Source organism: Monodelphis domestica, chromosome 3, assembly GCF_027887165.1.
Source record: "Monodelphis domestica isolate mMonDom1 chromosome 3, mMonDom1.pri, whole genome shotgun sequence".
Lineage (NCBI taxonomy): Eukaryota > Metazoa > Chordata > Mammalia > Didelphimorphia > Didelphidae > Monodelphis > Monodelphis domestica.
Window position 1 is genome coordinate 35,270,157 of NC_077229.1, and position 16,628 is coordinate 35,286,784.

The following is a 16,628-nucleotide window of genomic DNA, read 5'->3' on the forward strand; positions in this document are numbered from 1 at the left end:
CTTCTCTCCTCTTTTCCTCCCCTCTAATCTCCCTCTTTCCCCTCCCCTCTCCTCTCTCCTTCATCCCTCCTCTTCTTCTCTCTTCTCTTCCCCTTCTCTCTCCTCCTCCTCCCTCTCTTCTCTCCTCCCACTCTCCCTCTCCTCTCCCCTTGTCTCTGTTCTTTTCTCCTTACCTACTCTCTTCCCCTCTCCTCCCATCCCCTTTCCCCTCTACTCTCTTCTTTTCTCCCCCTCCTCCTCTCCCCTTCCCTTTCCTCTCTTCATTTCTTCTTCTTTTTTCCCCTTTTCTTTCTCTTCCTTCCTCTCCTTCTATCTCTATCTCCAGCTCCTAGCACAGTGCCTGACACATGGGAACACATGATGATCAGAGTTGGACCTGGGATGGAGGAAGGAGGCAGAATGGCCTGTCTCCTCTCCAGGCTTAGAACAACAGAGCAGCCAGGATTAGGACAGCCATGGTACTCAGAAGCTGACATCCCTGACCTTGCCCTCAAAGAACTCACAGTTTATTTGGAGCCTCGAATCAGGATTGTGCCAAATGGCCATCAGAACATATGTGCACAAGGCATACACACACACATACATACACACACACATGCATAAACACATGCATACTCAATGACATACACATAAGTATAAGCAGCCATTAGCCTAAACATCCCTAGAGAAGAGCCAGACTGTAATCTGATGGGGAACATTCTCCAGCTCTAAAGAAAGAACCACTGGAGTTGGATGGATGGATGGGGTTCAAAGCAGATAATCTTCAGGAGGTCCTAGGTTCAAATGTGGCTGCAGACACTTCCTAGCTGGGTGACCCTGGAAAAGTCACTTAACTCTCATTGCCTAGCCCTTACCACTCTTCTGCCTTGCGACCAATACACAATGTTGATTCTAAGAAGTAAGAAAAAAGGTTTAAAAAGACAAAGCAGATGATCTTTCCCATTTTAGTGTTGGGAACGAATTTAGGGTTAGAGTTAGGGTTAGGGTTAGAGTGAGGGTTAGGGTTAGGGTTAAATATTTGGTACTTCGTATTTGGGGCAAGGATTTAGGGTTAAGGTAAAAGTTAGAGTGAGGGTTAGGATTAAGATTAGGGTTAGAGTTAGGGTTAAGGTTAGGGTTAGAGTTAGGGTTAGGGTTAGAGTTAGGGTTAGGGTTAGAGTGAGAGTTAGGGTTAGGGTTGGTTAGGGTTAGAGTGAGGGCTAGGGTTAGGATTAGGATTAAGGTTAGGGTTAGAGTTAGGGTTAAGGTTAGGGTTAGAGTTAGGGTTAAGGTTAGGGTTAGAGTTAGGGTTAGGGTTAGAGTGAGAGTTAGGATTAGGGTTGGTTAGGGTTAGAGTGAGGGCTAGGGTTAGGATTAGTGTTAAGGTTAGGGTTAGAGTTAGTGTTAAGGTTAGGGTTAGAGTTAGGGTTAAGGTTAGGGTTAGAGTTAGAGTTAGGGTTAGAGTTAGGGTTAGAGTTAGGGTTAGGGTTAGGATTAGGGTTAAGGTTTGGGTTAAGGTTAGGGTTAAAGTTAGGGTTAAGGTTAGGGTTAGAGTTACGGTTAGGGTTAGAGTGAGAGTTAGGATTAGGGTTTGAGTTAGGGTTAGGGTTAGGGTTAGGGTTAGGGTTAGGGTTAGAGTGAGGGTTAGGGTTAGGGTTAAGTTTAAGGTTAGGGTTAGAGTGAGGGTTAGGGTTAGGGTTAAGTTTAAGGTTAGGGTTAGAGTTAGTATTTGGTACTTAGTATGGGGGCACGTATTTAGGGTTAGGGTTAAGTTTAAGGTTAGGGTTAGAGTGAGAGTTAGAGTTAGGGTTAGGGTTAGATTGAGCTTTAGAGTTAGGGTTAAGGTTAGGGTTCTGGTTAGAGTAAATATTTGGTACTTAGTATTTGGGGAAGAATTTAGCATTAAGGTTACAGTTAGAGTTAGGGTTAGGGTTAGAGTGAGGGTTAAGGTTAGGTTTAGAGTGATAGGTTTAGGTTTAGGTATAGGGTTAGGATTAGGGTTGGGGTTAGGGTTAGGGTTTGTATTTGGTACTTAGTATTTGGGGAAGAATTTAGCATTAAGGTTATGGTTAGAGTGAAGGTTAGGATTAGGGTTAGGGTTAGAGTGAGGGTTAAGGTTAGGGTTAGAGTGAGGGTTAGGGTTAGAGTTAATATTTGGTACTTAGTGTTTGGGTAAGAATTTAGGGTTAGGGTTAGAGTTAGCATTTGGTACTTAGTATTTGGGGCTCAGGTTCTGTATGAGTTTGCTCTTTCAATAAAGACCAAAACAGAAGTGTGTTTTGTGGGATGATAAAAATAAACAAATAAAGAAGAAAAAGAAGAGTCAGCCTGGCTGGCTGGAGAGGGCACTCAGACTTGAAATTGGCCCCATCAAAATTCAAATCTCATCCATCTCTGATCCTTTCTAATGGAATGCCTACAAGATAGCTATTTGGCCTCATCTGTAAAATGAGGAAAAGATAACATGGCAGCTGTGCAACTCCAGAGAGATGCTGCCTCCAGAGGTCTTTAGGAATCTTAGAGCAGGGTGTAAAAGGCAGCTAGTTTCATAATATGCTTCAGTGGGAAGAGCATCATTGGAACTTGATCGGGGTCAGGGTTAGTCAGCAAGTCAGAGGAGACCCCCATGCTGCTTTTAAAGGAAGGTCCTACAACAACCAGGAGAGAGCACATCTGGGGGGAGCTTTTCCTCAGTAGAATAGGAGTTTCATAAGGCCAGGACTGGTCTGTTGCTTTTCTTTTTCTATCCTCAGAGCCGAGGACAATGTTTGGTATAGGAGAGGTGATCAATACATGCTTGTGAGATCTAATTGAATCCATTCATTCAACAATTATGAAAGGACCTACTGTATGCAGGGTAGTATACTTGGAGCTCTAGGAAAGGCGAAGTTTTGATCAGTTAGTTGTGGTCTCATAGAGCTTAAGGTCTGACAGGGAGCTAAGATGCCAAAATATCATAATACAAGTGACCTAGTAAGTACCTTCAAGAGCAAGACAGTTAAGAAGCTTTTTATTAAGATCAGGGGAACAGGTCTGGAGACAGGAGGTCCTGGGATCCAATCTGTCCTCAGACACTTCCCAGTTGTGTGACCCTGGGCAAGTCACTTAACCCCCCCCCTTCTTAGCCCTTACCACTCTTCTGCCTTAGAACCAATACACAGTATTGATTCTAAGATGGAAGGTGATATTTTGTTTTGTTTTTTAATTAGGGGAAAAGGAAAAGAACCTGCATGTTCTAAGGTATTGATAGCAGCTCTCTATCTAAAGTATTGGGAGCAAAGAGCTAGAAACCAAAGCAATGTCCATCAATTGGGGAATGGCTGAACAAGTTGTGGCAAAAGATTGTGAGGGAGCACTATAAGAAATAGTAAGAAATGATGGGCAGGGGACAGCTGGGTGACTCAGTAGATTGAGAGCCAGGCCCAGAGATGAGAGTTCCTGGGTTCAAATCTGACCCCAGATACTTCCTAGCTGTGTGACCTTGGGAAAGTCACTTAATCCTCATTGCCTAGCCCTTCCCACTCTTCTGCCTTGGAACCAATACAATATATCGATTCTAAGATGGAAATTAAGGGTTTTTAAAAATGAAGGAGGGACAGGTAGGTAGTTGAGAAGAATGAGAGCCACACCTAGAGACAGGAGATCCTGGATTCAAATGTGGTTTTAGATACCTCCCAGCTCTTTTAAAATTGCTATTAAGGTAAAAGAAGGTTTAAAAAAAAAACTTACTATGTGTCAGGCACTATGCTAAAGGCTGGTGATACAAAGAAAGGAAAAAAAGACAATCTCTGGGGGCTCACACTCCAGTAGAGGAGATAATTAATTATAAGTAGGTATATACAAAGTAAATAGAGTTGTTATTGTTGCTCATCTTTCATTAAAAAAAAAAAAGAAACTGTACTTTCTGTCTTGGAGGCACTACTGTGTATCAGTTCCAAGGCAGGAGATTGGTAAGGGCTAGACAATAGGGGTTAAGTGACTTGCCCAGAGTCACAAAAGTTGGAAGTGTCTAAAGTTAAATTTAAACCCAAGTTCTTCTGACTCCCAGGCCCATAATTCTGTCTATTGAGAAAGCTTTCCGATCCTTTCTATAATGAAAAAAAGCACTGGATGCTTATTCAGAGGACTGCAGAGCAGTCCTAAGGCAGTTAGGTGGTACAATAGAGTCAGGAAGACCTGAATTTAAATCTTGTCTCAGATACTTATTAGCTAGATGACCCTGAGCAAGTCACTGACTGTGTTCTGTCAAAGTCTCCTCAACTGTAAAATGGGGATGACAGTAGCATAACTATCTCCCGGGGTTGTTATGAGAATTCAATGTGAAAATGTTTGTAAACTACTTAACACAGTGCCTGGTATTCAGTAGGTGATTAATAGTTGCTTGTTTCCTTCCTTCTTATATGACCTTAATCAAGTCACTTACCCTCCTCATGATTCATATTTCTCACTGATCCTTGAGCATATGACCCTGGCAAGTGCCTTCTTGCTGCCTTGGTTTCCTTATTTGCAAGATAAAAGGGTTAAGCTTGATGATTTCCAAGTGTCCTTCCAGATTTCAGTCAGATCTCCAATCTGATGATGCTATAAAAATGGCCCACGGTGTCAAACTTGTAGAATTTTTGACTGATGAGTTCTTTCCAGGAACCATGAAGTCATAATTGAGGCAGAGGAAGATTTTCCCTCTTTTTAATTTCCCTTTGTGCCTTGGGCTGGTATTGGAGGGCTTGGATTTCCCAAGTGCTGATGTGAGCCCTGGAACAAATCTTCTCTTCGGGGAGAACTGGGTCACTGGAGAAAACCTGCCCTGGCAAACTCCTGGCAAACAAACAACAAAACCCCAACCCACGTAGTTGGTGGAAGATGAGTCATGGCCCTGGGAACCTCACCCGCCATCACTGGGCTGCTGAAGCCCAGATGGAGAGATCCATTTTCTTGAGTCTGTCGCTTTTGTTCATCTACTCTAATGTAGTTCCACCTTTCTAGCTCTTACCCCATCATCCTCTTAGAGTTTGGCAGAGGAGAGGGGCTGAACACACACATCCCTTGGCCTCCTGCCTCGCCTCCTGCCTCGCAACACACCCAGACTGTATGATTGGGGACTGAAGAATGCCTGTCTTATCTTGCCAGGCGCTGCCTAAATGCTCTCGCTCACACATTTGTGCAAGGAAGATGCCGGCATCTGCGAGGGCTGGTGGTGACCTGGAACAGGCTTTGAAAGGATCCAGCCAACTGAATTTAATTAAGCTACAGTTCCAGGAGCCAAAACTATTTTCCTAAGAAAGTGAGAGAACCGGGAAAAAAGTCCCCTGCTGAGGCAGCCCCGCACACTCAACTGAGCAGCATTTCCTGTGTCGGAGACTGTCCTGAAGCTGCCAATGGGGCCCTTTGATAGCCGATCTGACTGAGAAAACATTTGTTTGTCAAAGTCAGTATCTTTGATCCAATGATCCTAAGTTAGAAGGATGATGCTGTGACAATGATGACTATGCCCATGGTGAATCCTTGCCTCTGGCTAGACTGCTCTGTGACTGGGGCAAGTCACTTAGGCCATCAGTGGATGAGGCACCAGGACCACAGTGCTAGGGAAATCTCTGAGACTGCCTGATTTCAGACAAAGGTACTAGCATGTATTGAGAGAGGTCTTTTCCTCATCTAGGGATTGTCTATGCCAATGAATTGTGCAGTCCAGTCCAGGCCAGGCCAGGCCAAGTTTAAGCCTCTATCTATCTGTCTATCTATCTATCTATCTATCTATCTATCTATCTATCTATCCATCTGGATATCCACCCATTTGTCCATCTGTCCATCCATCACTCCATCTATCCATCCATCCATCTGTCCATCCATCTATTTATTAATTTGTCTGTCTGTCTGTCTATCTATCCATCCATCTATCTATCTATCTATCCATCTGGATATCCACCCATTTGTCCATCTGTCCATCCATCACTCCATCTTTCCATCCATCCATCTGTCCATCCATCTATTTATTAATTTGTCTGTCTGTCTGTCTGTCTGTCTGTCTATCTATCTATCTATCTATCCATCTATCTGCCCATGTCTCTCTAATTTATGTCTGTCTATCTATCTCTCCATCCTTCTATCTATCTATCTATCTATCTATCTATCTATCTATCTATCTATCTATCTTATCTATCCATCTATCTATCTAGTCATCCATCCACCCTCTGTCTATCTACCTATCTACCCATTTCTATCATTTATGTCTGTCTGTCTCTCCATCTATCTATCCATCCATCCACCTATCTTTCTATCCATCCATCTATCCATCTGTATGTGTATCCAACAACCTTGCTTTCTGTCTTAGAATTAATATACTAGTATCAGTTCCAAGGCAGAACAGTGGTAATGGCTAGACAATGGGGATTAAGTGACTTACCCAGAGTCAGAAGTGTCTGAGGTCAAATTTGAACCCAGGACCTGCCATCTCTGGGTGTGGCTCTCTGTCCCCCTAAACAGCTTACTACTTTAATGGCCCTTTTAAAATGGGATACCCAGAACTTAATATGGCACTCCTTACATATGCATATCTATTTAATCTATATCTATCAATCATCTATCTCTCCCTTCCTATCTACTTTCTGTTTACCTTTCTATTCCTTCACCTATTTACCTACCTTTCGTCTATGTATCTACCCATCCCTCTAGCTACCTCTTCATTATCTATCCATTCCTCTATCTACCTACTTACCTATTTATATCTTTCTAATTTAGATCTATCCATCATCTATCTATGTACCTATCCACCTTGTATCTATTTATCCATCCATGCTTTTATTGTCTATCTGTATCTATCTGTCTATCTCTCTGTCTAGTCTGTCTGTCATTCTATCTACCTGTCTATTTCTTCATCTATCTATCTGTCCATCATTATTGTTGTTGTTATGGCTGTATGATCTCAGTTTAAGTAACTGAAGGCAGCTAAGTTGTGCAATGGATAGAGCACTGGACTTGAATCAGGAAGACCCAAGTTTAAACTCAGCTCAGACACTTACTAGCTGGGTGACATTGGGCAAGTCATTTTGCCTCTGCCTGCCTCAGTTTCCTCAGCTATAAAATGGGAATCATAATAGCATCTACTTCCTAGGGTTGCTGTGAGGATTAAATGAGATGGTGCTTGTAAAGCACTTTGCACAGGCCCTGGCACAAAGTAGCTTCTGCCTCAGTGTTTTTCCTTTTCTCCTTTCCTTCAGTTCTCCAGGCAACTCACTAAAATTCTTTAAGTTGCAGAGAAGATACAAACTTGTAATGGAAGAGGAAGTTTCCCTCCTTGGAAATTCCCTATTCATTTGAAGAAATTTCTAGGTCCTCTCTATCCCTTGTTATTATTAGAACTATAAACATCAATTGTTCTCCCATTGAGAAATGTGGCTATTCTACCATCTTCACAAGAGCCATCTTTGTGGAATCAGGACTAGAAAGTGGTTTGGGGCTTTTTTTGCCTTAAATTTTCTAACTCCCCCAGACAGATATGGTCATGATATGCGGTTCCTTTCCTTGCTTATTTTAAACTAACAAAAAAATGTTTACACCAACTACATAACAATTTCTTAGAGTAGAGAATGTCAGGACTGGGAGGGACTTTAGAACAGCGAATGTCAGAGCTTATTCATAAGGAAATTTCCCCAGGGTCATAGAGGTTGTTGTTACATCATCATGTCAGTTGGAACCCCTATTTGGGGTTTTCTTGACAAAAATACCAGAGTAGTTTGCCATTTCCTTCTCCAGCTCACTTGACAGAAGAGGAAACTGAGGCTAATGGGATAAAATGACTTGTCCAGGGTCACACAGCTAATAGTGTCTGTGACCAGATTTGAACTCAAGAACTCTATCTGCCATGCCACTTAGCTGTCCTCACTTTCTTTTAGATTTTTTTAATATGTCGTGGTCACTGGCCAGCCATCATTTGTTTATCCTTTATGATCACTGAATGGTCATAATACCTTCCAATTACATGTTTTCTTCCTTCCTTCCATTCTCTTTTTTTCTCTCTCTCTTTCTTTCTTTCTTTCTTTCTTTCTTTCTTTCTTTCTTTCTTTCTTTCTTTCTTTCTTTCTTTCTTTCTTTCTTTCTTTCCTTCTTTCTCTCTTCCTCTCTTTCTTTCTTTCCTTCCTTCCTTTCTTTCTCTCTTTCTTTCTTTCTTTCTTTCTTTCTTTCTTTCTTTCTTTCTTTCTTTCTTTCTTTCTTTCTTTCTTTCTTTCTTTCTTTCTTTCTTTCTTTCTTTCTTTCTTTCTTTCTTTCTTTTTCTTTTTCTTTCTTTCTCTCTCTTTCTCTCTTTCTCTCTCTTTCTCTCTTTCTTCCTTCCAACCCTTACCTTTCACTTTATAGTCAATACTATGTATTGGTTCTAAGCCAGAAGAGTGGTAAGAGCTAGGCAATGGGGGTTGTGACTTGTCCATTGTCACTCAACCAGGAAGTGTAGGAGGCCAGATATGAACTCAGGACCTCCCATCTGTAGGCCTGGCTCTCAATCTACTGAGCCACCCAGCTACCTCTGCTACATGTTCTCTGAAGGACATCTTGAACCCTACCCCCCAAACATAGACCTTTATGAAGAGGATGTTACAATACTGATTTTACTTGTAAGTTGCCATTCTGTTGTCCTTTGGATCTCCCACCATTTCAGATCTTCAGAGATCAGTGTTCCATCCACCAGTCAACAAGCATTTCCCTCCTCTCTTTGCCTCCAACTCTTCCGACTTGCATACTCTGCCCCTGTGGCTTCCTCCCCTTGAAACATCCCTTTGTCCTGATGGTCCCCTGCTCTTGTGGTGAGGTCCTGCATTTTCTCCAGGAGCCCAGACTGGCCATCATCCTTCATTCCTCTACTGTCACTGCTTCAGATTCTTGGAGTTTGCCCATGGTCCCTTGCAGGTACCTCCCTTTACCCCTGCTTTCCTCTCCTTCTTGTGTGCTGGATTCTCCATTTTCTCCATTACAAAATAAGCCTTTTGCTTTTCTTTATATCTAATGCTTGGAACATAGTAGGCACTAAATAAATGCACTATCCTTGCTCTTAAGCTCCTACTGTGTGCTGGGCACTGAGCTAGTCACTATAGGTATGATCCACAACTTTTAACAAAGCAACAACCTTGCTTTCTGTCTTAGAATTAATATACTAGTATCAGTTCCAAGGCAGAAGAGTGGTAATGGCTAGACAATGGGGATTAAGTGACTTACCCAGAGTCAGAAGTGTCTGAGGTCAGATTTGAACCCAGGACCTGCCATCTCTGGATGTGGCTCTCTGTCTCCTTAAGCAGCTTACTACTTTAATAGCCCTTTTAAAATGGGATACCCAGAACTTAATATGGCACTCCTTACATATGCAACATTCACCCAGTGATCTTTGGCTCAGTGCGCCCATTGCCCTTCTGGGCAATCAGAATCCAGCCCAGCCATTCCTGTTCTCTCAGATCCCCTAACCGGTTTTCCCACCTCCTTCTCTGTGCTGATGTTAATCATATTCCATACTTATTTTTTGGGTTCTCAGGAACTCTGAGCACTTCACAGGGATTATCTCATCCATTCTCACCCCTGAAGATGTCCTGCCCAGGTCTGCCGCACACGGATGGCCTAACATTCCATGCTTCAACAAGCTTCCCAATTTGGGGCATTCCTTGTTCTAATGTTGATCCAGACTCTGACAGTCTTTGTCTGAAGGTCTCTTCCTCCCAGCTCTGCTATTCTGGGTTCTTAAACTTTTTAAAATATTTTAAATAATTGAAACATTTTAATATTTAAATAAATCTTAATAATTAAATAAATCATTTAATTATTTTTAACAATCTTTTCCCTGGTTACACATAAAAACATTTTCTTTTCTTTTTTTTTAAATGTTTGAGTTCTAAAGCCTCTCCCTCCATCCTACATTCACCCTCCCCTTACCTCCCTGAAATGGTAAGCACTCGGAAATAGATACTCTGTGTTCTAAAGTGATTAGCACATAGTAGGCACTCTAGAAATACTTATTCTCTTCTAAAGTTCCTCTTATCTAAAGAGCAGCTAAAGGGCATAGAGGATAGAGCTCTAAGAAGACCCAAATTTAAAACCAGACTCAGACTGCTCTGACTCAGTTTCCTCAACTCTAAAATGGGAATAATAACATCTACAAGCCAGCACTGTTGAGAGTATCAAATGATATAGCATAATACCTAGCACATAGTAGGTGCTTAATATTGTTCATTTCCTTCCTTCTTTTCTCCCAGTTCTTGTGGTCTGGATTCTTAGGTCTTCTCCCTGCTATGACATCCCATGTTCTAAGATTCCTCCCAGTTCTGACATTCTCTTTCCCATCCTAACATGGTTGGGGAAAGGTTCATCAATTTGCTCAGGACACTCAGCAAATCAGAGACGGAGGAGCCTGGTCCTGATCCTTGGTCATTAAGCCATTTCCTGTGGTTTGGGTGGACAACCCTTGCTTGCTGGGCCAAGCTTCTGACTCCAACTTTGCCCAGCGATGGGCTGCCTGGGTAACTTGGCCTCTGACCTGCAGCTAATTCATTAAATATTCTCTGAACAGATGCTCCCGGAGAAGTGTGAGTCAGAGCGCCAAGTGGGCTTGAAGATGCTTCAACTCATCCTTTTTCTTCCCGCTCTGGATCAAAGATGGAGGGCCTGGAGGCTGTCCCAAAGAAGGCAGTGTGGTCACACAGGACAGAATCCGACCTGGCTTCTAATCCAGCTTTGCAGGAACTAACTGGGTAACCTCTGGGACCCTTTCCTCCTCTGGACCGTCTGCCGCCTCCCTCTCAGGAAGGCTGGGAGGATACAGGGAGATAACCCGTGTCAAAGGAAAAAAGTCAAACCCCCAGCCCATAGCTTGAGTTTATCATCTAGTAGGCTTTGCCTGAGAAGGATGAGGGCTTATCCTGATTGAGAAAGGAGAAATAAAGCAGGAGACTTTATTCTCATCACAAGTTAGCATGGTACAGTGATGAGAGCTGCTGACTTGGGTTCAAATTCTGTCTCAGACACTATTGGCTCTTTGACTCTGGACAAATCATTTAAACTCTCTGGGTCTGTTTTCTCATGTACAGAGCCTGGCACAGAGCATTCAATTAATATATGTTTGATCTCTCTCTCTCTCTCTCTCTCTCTCTCTCTCTCTCTCTCTCTCTCTCTCTCTCTCTCTCTCTCTCTCTCTCTCTCTTTCTCTCTGTCTCTCTCTCTGTCTCTGTCTTTGTCTGTCTCCTTCTCTCTGTCTCTGTCTGTCTCTCCCCCCTCCCTCCCTCCCTCCCTCTCTGTCTCTCTCTCTCTTTCTCTCTGTCTCTCTCTTTCTCTCTGTCTCTCTCTCTGTCTCTGTCTTTGTCTCCTTCTCTCTGTCTCTGTCTGTCTCTCCCCCCTCCCTCCCTCCCTCCCTCCCTCTCTCTGTCTCTCTCTGTCTCTCTGTCTCTCTTTCTTTCTCTCTCTCCCTCTCTTTCTCTCTCTCCCCCCCCCGTCTCTGTCTTTCTCTCTGTCTTTCTCTCTCTCTGTCTCTCTCTCTCCTTCTCCCTCTCTTTCTCTCTCTCTCTCCCTCTGTCTCCCTCTCTCTGTCTCTCTGTCTCTCTCTCATATATATGTACACATACACACACATATACATATATATATATATATATATATATATATATATAATAGGAGGGTTGGACTCAATGACTTCTAAGGTCTCTTCCAGCTCTAGAGATTTCTGATCTGATGACTGCTATCAAGCTTCAATTAGCTGGGTGGCCTTGGAAAAGTCACTTAACCTTCCGTTCATCTCAGTTTCTTCATCTTTAAAATGAGGATAATAATTACATCTGCCTCCCAGGCTTGTTGTGGGGATCCAATGAGATATCTGTAAAGTGCTTAATACACTTTCTGACACACAGTAAGCACTATATAAATGTTAACTATTATTACTAAGATCTGACTATGTGCTGGGCACTATGGTAAGTACTGGGGGGTACAAAGAAACACAAAAACCTAGTGCCTGTCCTCAAGGAGCTCACATTCCTTCTCTCTCTCTTTTTAAGGGCCTCATATTCTAATGGGAAAGTCATGTAAACCAAGCCATATGAGGATTGATTGAGGGAACTTGGGGTGTGGAAACTAGAGAAGAAAAACTTGGGAGAGAAAGGAGGGAGAGGAACAGCTTTATTGTCTTTGATATTTGAAAGGCTGTCATGTGGAAGAAGGGGAGGGGAGGGAAGTGCAGAGAGAAATAGATCTGATCTGGCTAAGGAAAATCTTAATGATCCATCCAGTCCCAAATAGAAGTATAATCCCATTAGATTTTGAGCTCCTCAAGGGCAGGGACTGTCTTTGCCTCCTGTTGTATGTCCAGCAATTAGCAAACTGCCTTGTCTGTAGTTGTTGTTCATCCTTCCTTTTCAAAGAGGATCAGTGACCTCCCAGGTTATGTCTTGACTTGGATTGTCAATTGGATTGAAGTGAGGCAGAGTTGCAAAAAGCCATTAGCCTCACTCTCCTGGAGTCATCAAAGACCAATGGCAGTACAAAAGTCAGGATAATTCTGAAGGACTTGTGACAAAGAATGCTATCCACCTATAGAGAAAGAACTGTTGGAGCTGGATGTAGATGAACGTCTGCCATTTTTCACTTTAATTTATTTGTGTTTTTATTTGAGGGTTTTGGTTTTAAATGGATATCTCATACAACAATGACCAATATGGAAATATGTTTTGCATGATAACCCTGACCAAATTGCTTACCATCTCGGGGAGGAGAGAGAACAGAGTGAGAGGGACAATTTGGATGGTATAATTTTGGAAAATAGATCGAGGAGACATAATTTAAGAATTATTAGCTATGGCCTCAGACATTTTCCAGTTGTGTGAACCTAGGCAAACCACTTGACCCCAGTTGCCTAGCCCTTACTGCTCTTCTGTCTTGGAACTGATATTTAGCATCAATTCTTATTCATATGGTAAAGATTATTTTTAAAATTTTTTAAAGAATTATTGGACTAATTAAAAGGCATAATAAAAAGGCCTAGATATCATATTTTAACAAATTATAAAGGAAAACTTGATACTTAAATCTGGAGGTTAAAATAGACATTGAAAGACTCCATCAGACATCCACCTTCTGAAAGCAATCCTCAAATGAAAATTCTCAGAAATATTAAGTCCCCAGATTGAGGGAAAAAATATCATAAGAATCCAGACCAAAAAAAGAAAAAAAAAACAACTCAAATATCATGGAGCCATAGTCAGGATCACACAAAATCTAGTAGCTTCTACATTAAAGAAGGAGAGGGCTTGGAAAGTTATTCTAAAAGACAAAGGAGCTAGGATTATTAAAAAGAATAATGTATCTAGTAAAATGAAATATAATCATTTAATGGGGGAAAGTGTATATTTAATGAAATAGAGGACTTTCAAGTAATCCTGATGAAAAGATCAGAGCAGAATATAAAATTTGATTTCCAAATACAAGACTGAGGAGAAGCATAAAAAGGTAAACATGAAAGAACAATCAAAAGGGACAATAAGGTAAAAATATTTGCATTCCTATATAAGAAGATGCTACTTTAACTTAAGAACTTTATCGTTATTAATCAAAAGGAATTGATATAGATAGGGAGCACAAGTGAGTTGATTATGTTGAGATAAAAAAATGCAGGGGTGAGAAAGAGGGAATACACTGGGAAAAGGGGAAAGGGAGAAGAAGGAGGAAATTATTTCACATAAAAGAGGCATTCAAGGAAGAACTTTGAAAGTAGAAAGGAAAATGGGGAGCATGGACAATGCTTAAAGTTTTCTCTCATCAGACTTAAAGGAGTAAGGAATATATATGTATATACATAATACACACATATATGTATGTGTGAGCCTGAGCATAGGCATGTATGCATGCATACACACCAACATATGTATGCACATACATAAACACTCAGTTGGGTATAGAAATCTGTCTTACCCAACAGGGAAATAGGAGGGGAAGGGGATAAGAGAAGGGGCAGGTGATAAAGGGGAGGTCATATTAAAGGAGGTAGTGGTCAAGCAAGTCAGACTTTTGAGGAAGAATGGAGTAAAAAGAGAAAGAGAAGGATAAACAGAAGAAAATAGGATGAAAGGAAATACATAGTAATAATAACTGAATGTGAATGGGACAAATTCACCCATAAAATAGAAGCATATAGCAAGATGGATTAGAAACCAAAATCCAAAAATATGTTCTTTATAAGAGACACTCTTGAAATACAAAGACACACAAATAATTAAAATAAGGGGTTGGAGCAGAATCAATTATACTTCAGCTGAAGTTAAAGAAAGAAAGGGTAGCAACCATGATCTCAGACAAAGCAAAAGCAAAACCAGGACTAATTAAAAGAGATAATCAGGGAAACTACAGGGAAAAGGCTGCAGTCACCCCAAAATTCCTTTGTAAGACCAAAGGAGGCTGGGGCAGGTAGGTGGCTCAGGAGATTGAGAGCCAGGTCTGGAGATGGGAGATCCTGGGTTCAAGTTTGGCCCCAGACACTTCCTAGCTGTGTGACCCTGGGCAAGTCACTTAACCCCCATTGCCTAGCCCTTATGGCTCTTCTGCCTTGGAACCCACACACAGTACCGATTCTAAGACAGAAGATAAGGGTTAAACAAAGAAAAACAAAGGAGGGAGGGGAGTTTTAGATGTAAGGGAATGCCGTTTATGTATGAATCAGCTGTTATTGGAACTCACCCATGTTTCAGAGAGCAAGGCAGCATGCCCCAGTGAGGAAATGGTGGGTTTTAGCTACCATCCATGGCCCAGGAGAAGCAAACCCCCATGTCCTTTAGGCTCTGAGCTGCTTCCCAGCCATAGGAGGGCCCTCCCATATGACCACAGTACTTCATCCCAAACAGCTGGATAGATATGTGTTTGGAGATGATGCTGGCTGGCAGGGATGCCTATCATTCTCTATGCTGAAGAGGAAAACTGGATTGCTTCATTCTTGTTGCAGAGCCGGGGGGGGGGGGGGGGGGGGAAGACACTTAGAGCTCATTGGGTGATGTATAAGGACAGCCTCTGATTGGGGGCTTCCAAGATTGATTTGTACACAGCAAAGAGCTGAGTTTGCAGGGGACCAACAGAAGTGATCCTCTTACTTCTGGCATCTCTCAGCAGCTATGAACCAGTGGCCCGAAGCATCTGGTGGAGAAGCATTCTTGCTGAGATCCTTGAAACTCCCACCTTAGTCCCCGAGGCTTCCCTGAGAGCCAGCCCAGCTTTGGAAGCCCAGAAGCAGTCATGCCTCATCAGAACCGAATGGAACATGGGAGCCACTAGTGCCCTGATGGGGAATCAGTGTCCCTCTTTGGGGGAAAGAGGAAACTCTCAGAGCAGAGCTGACAGCTTTGACATTGATGGGGCACCAGCAGGTTCTTTTTCCAGTTGGCTGAGAATTGTAGTCAGCTCTAGACTCACCACAGTTTAGGTGAATATAGAAGGAGTATGGGGTGGAGAATAGAGAGCTAGTCTTGGACTGAAAAATACCTAGGCTGAATGCTGTCACTGACCCTCACCATCTACACTAAGCAGTTTGAGGGACAATGGATAGAGCTCTGCACTTGAAGGTCATGAAGATATGAGTTCAAGTCCTGATTTAGATACTTTCTAGCTATGGAGGACTTGTAACATGGGGGGGGGGGGGCAGCTGGGTGGTTGAGTGGATTGAGAGCCAGGTCCAGAGATAGGAGCAAACCACCTCAGCCATGTTTGTTTGTTTTTTTTTCAGTCATTCCAGTCATGTTTGATTCTTCATGACCCCATTTGGGGTTTTCTTGGCAAACTGGGTGGTTTGCTGTTTCCAGCTCTTTTTATAGATGAGGAAACTGAGTTAAGTGGCTTGCCCAGGGTCACATGGCTAGTAAATGCCCAAGGTCAGATTTGAACTCAGATCTTCTTGACTCCAGGTCTGATGTTTTATCCATTGTATCTCCTAGCTTCCCTAGGTTCATAATAGCTATTTACTAAATGTTTGTTGACTTGATGTGTCAGAGTTGGACTTATAGCTAGATTCTCCCAATTCTAAGGCCGACCTTTTAACTCTTTCACTAGATTGAATATTGAGTTATCATCATCATCATCACCATCACCACCACCACCACCTTCATCACTATTTTTTTCACCTTCATCACTATTACTATCATCACCATCACCATCATCATCACTAACATCACCATCACCATCACCATCACCACCACCATCACCACCATTGTGAATTTTAGATTGACTCCACCCTGCTTAGTCTTTAGAATTCTAGCAACCAGGAATATATACACCCCTACTTAAGGATTAAATGTTGGGGAGGAAGGCCTATGACTGGCATGTGCTAGCAAGTGACAAATCAGAAACAACTGACTGACCCCTGGGCGGTCCTAAGCCAAGCCTAAGCTACCATTGGTACATGTGAGATGCAGAAAGTGATGTAAAGAACTGCCTATAATTTTCACATCACTTCCTGTGCTCTCTCTCGGCTGCATCTCAGCGTGCTTGAGGCATTTGACTCTGTAGCATGGTTTAGGTAAGGTGTCTTCCCTGAGCAACCTTGGTCAGTGGTAAGGCTGATTCCTCCTTTCCTTGACCTCCTGAAAAGCATTATCCTCCTAGGAGGCCCCTTATCTCGGAGAGGCCTTGTGGCTGGAAACCGAGCTAGATTTAAT

At 42.4% G+C, this 16,628-nt stretch overlaps 1 long non-coding RNA gene across 2 annotated transcripts in view; it reads right to left on the minus strand.

Annotated features, from left to right (window-relative positions):
- The window catches only part of LOC130458209 (uncharacterized), a 29,838-nt gene that overhangs the window by 11,530 nt on the left and 1,680 nt on the right, over window positions 1-16,628 (minus strand). The window contains exons 1-2 of one of the 2 annotated variants that reach the window (XR_008917302.1): window positions 10,152-11,071; window positions 4,403-4,794 (exon numbers count right to left, since the gene is read on the minus strand). This is a non-coding gene — a long non-coding RNA (uncharacterized LOC130458209). Of the gene's footprint in view, window positions 1-4,402; window positions 4,795-10,151; window positions 11,072-16,628 lie in introns of those variants that run through there. The other variant, XR_008917301.1, reaches the window with a different exon arrangement.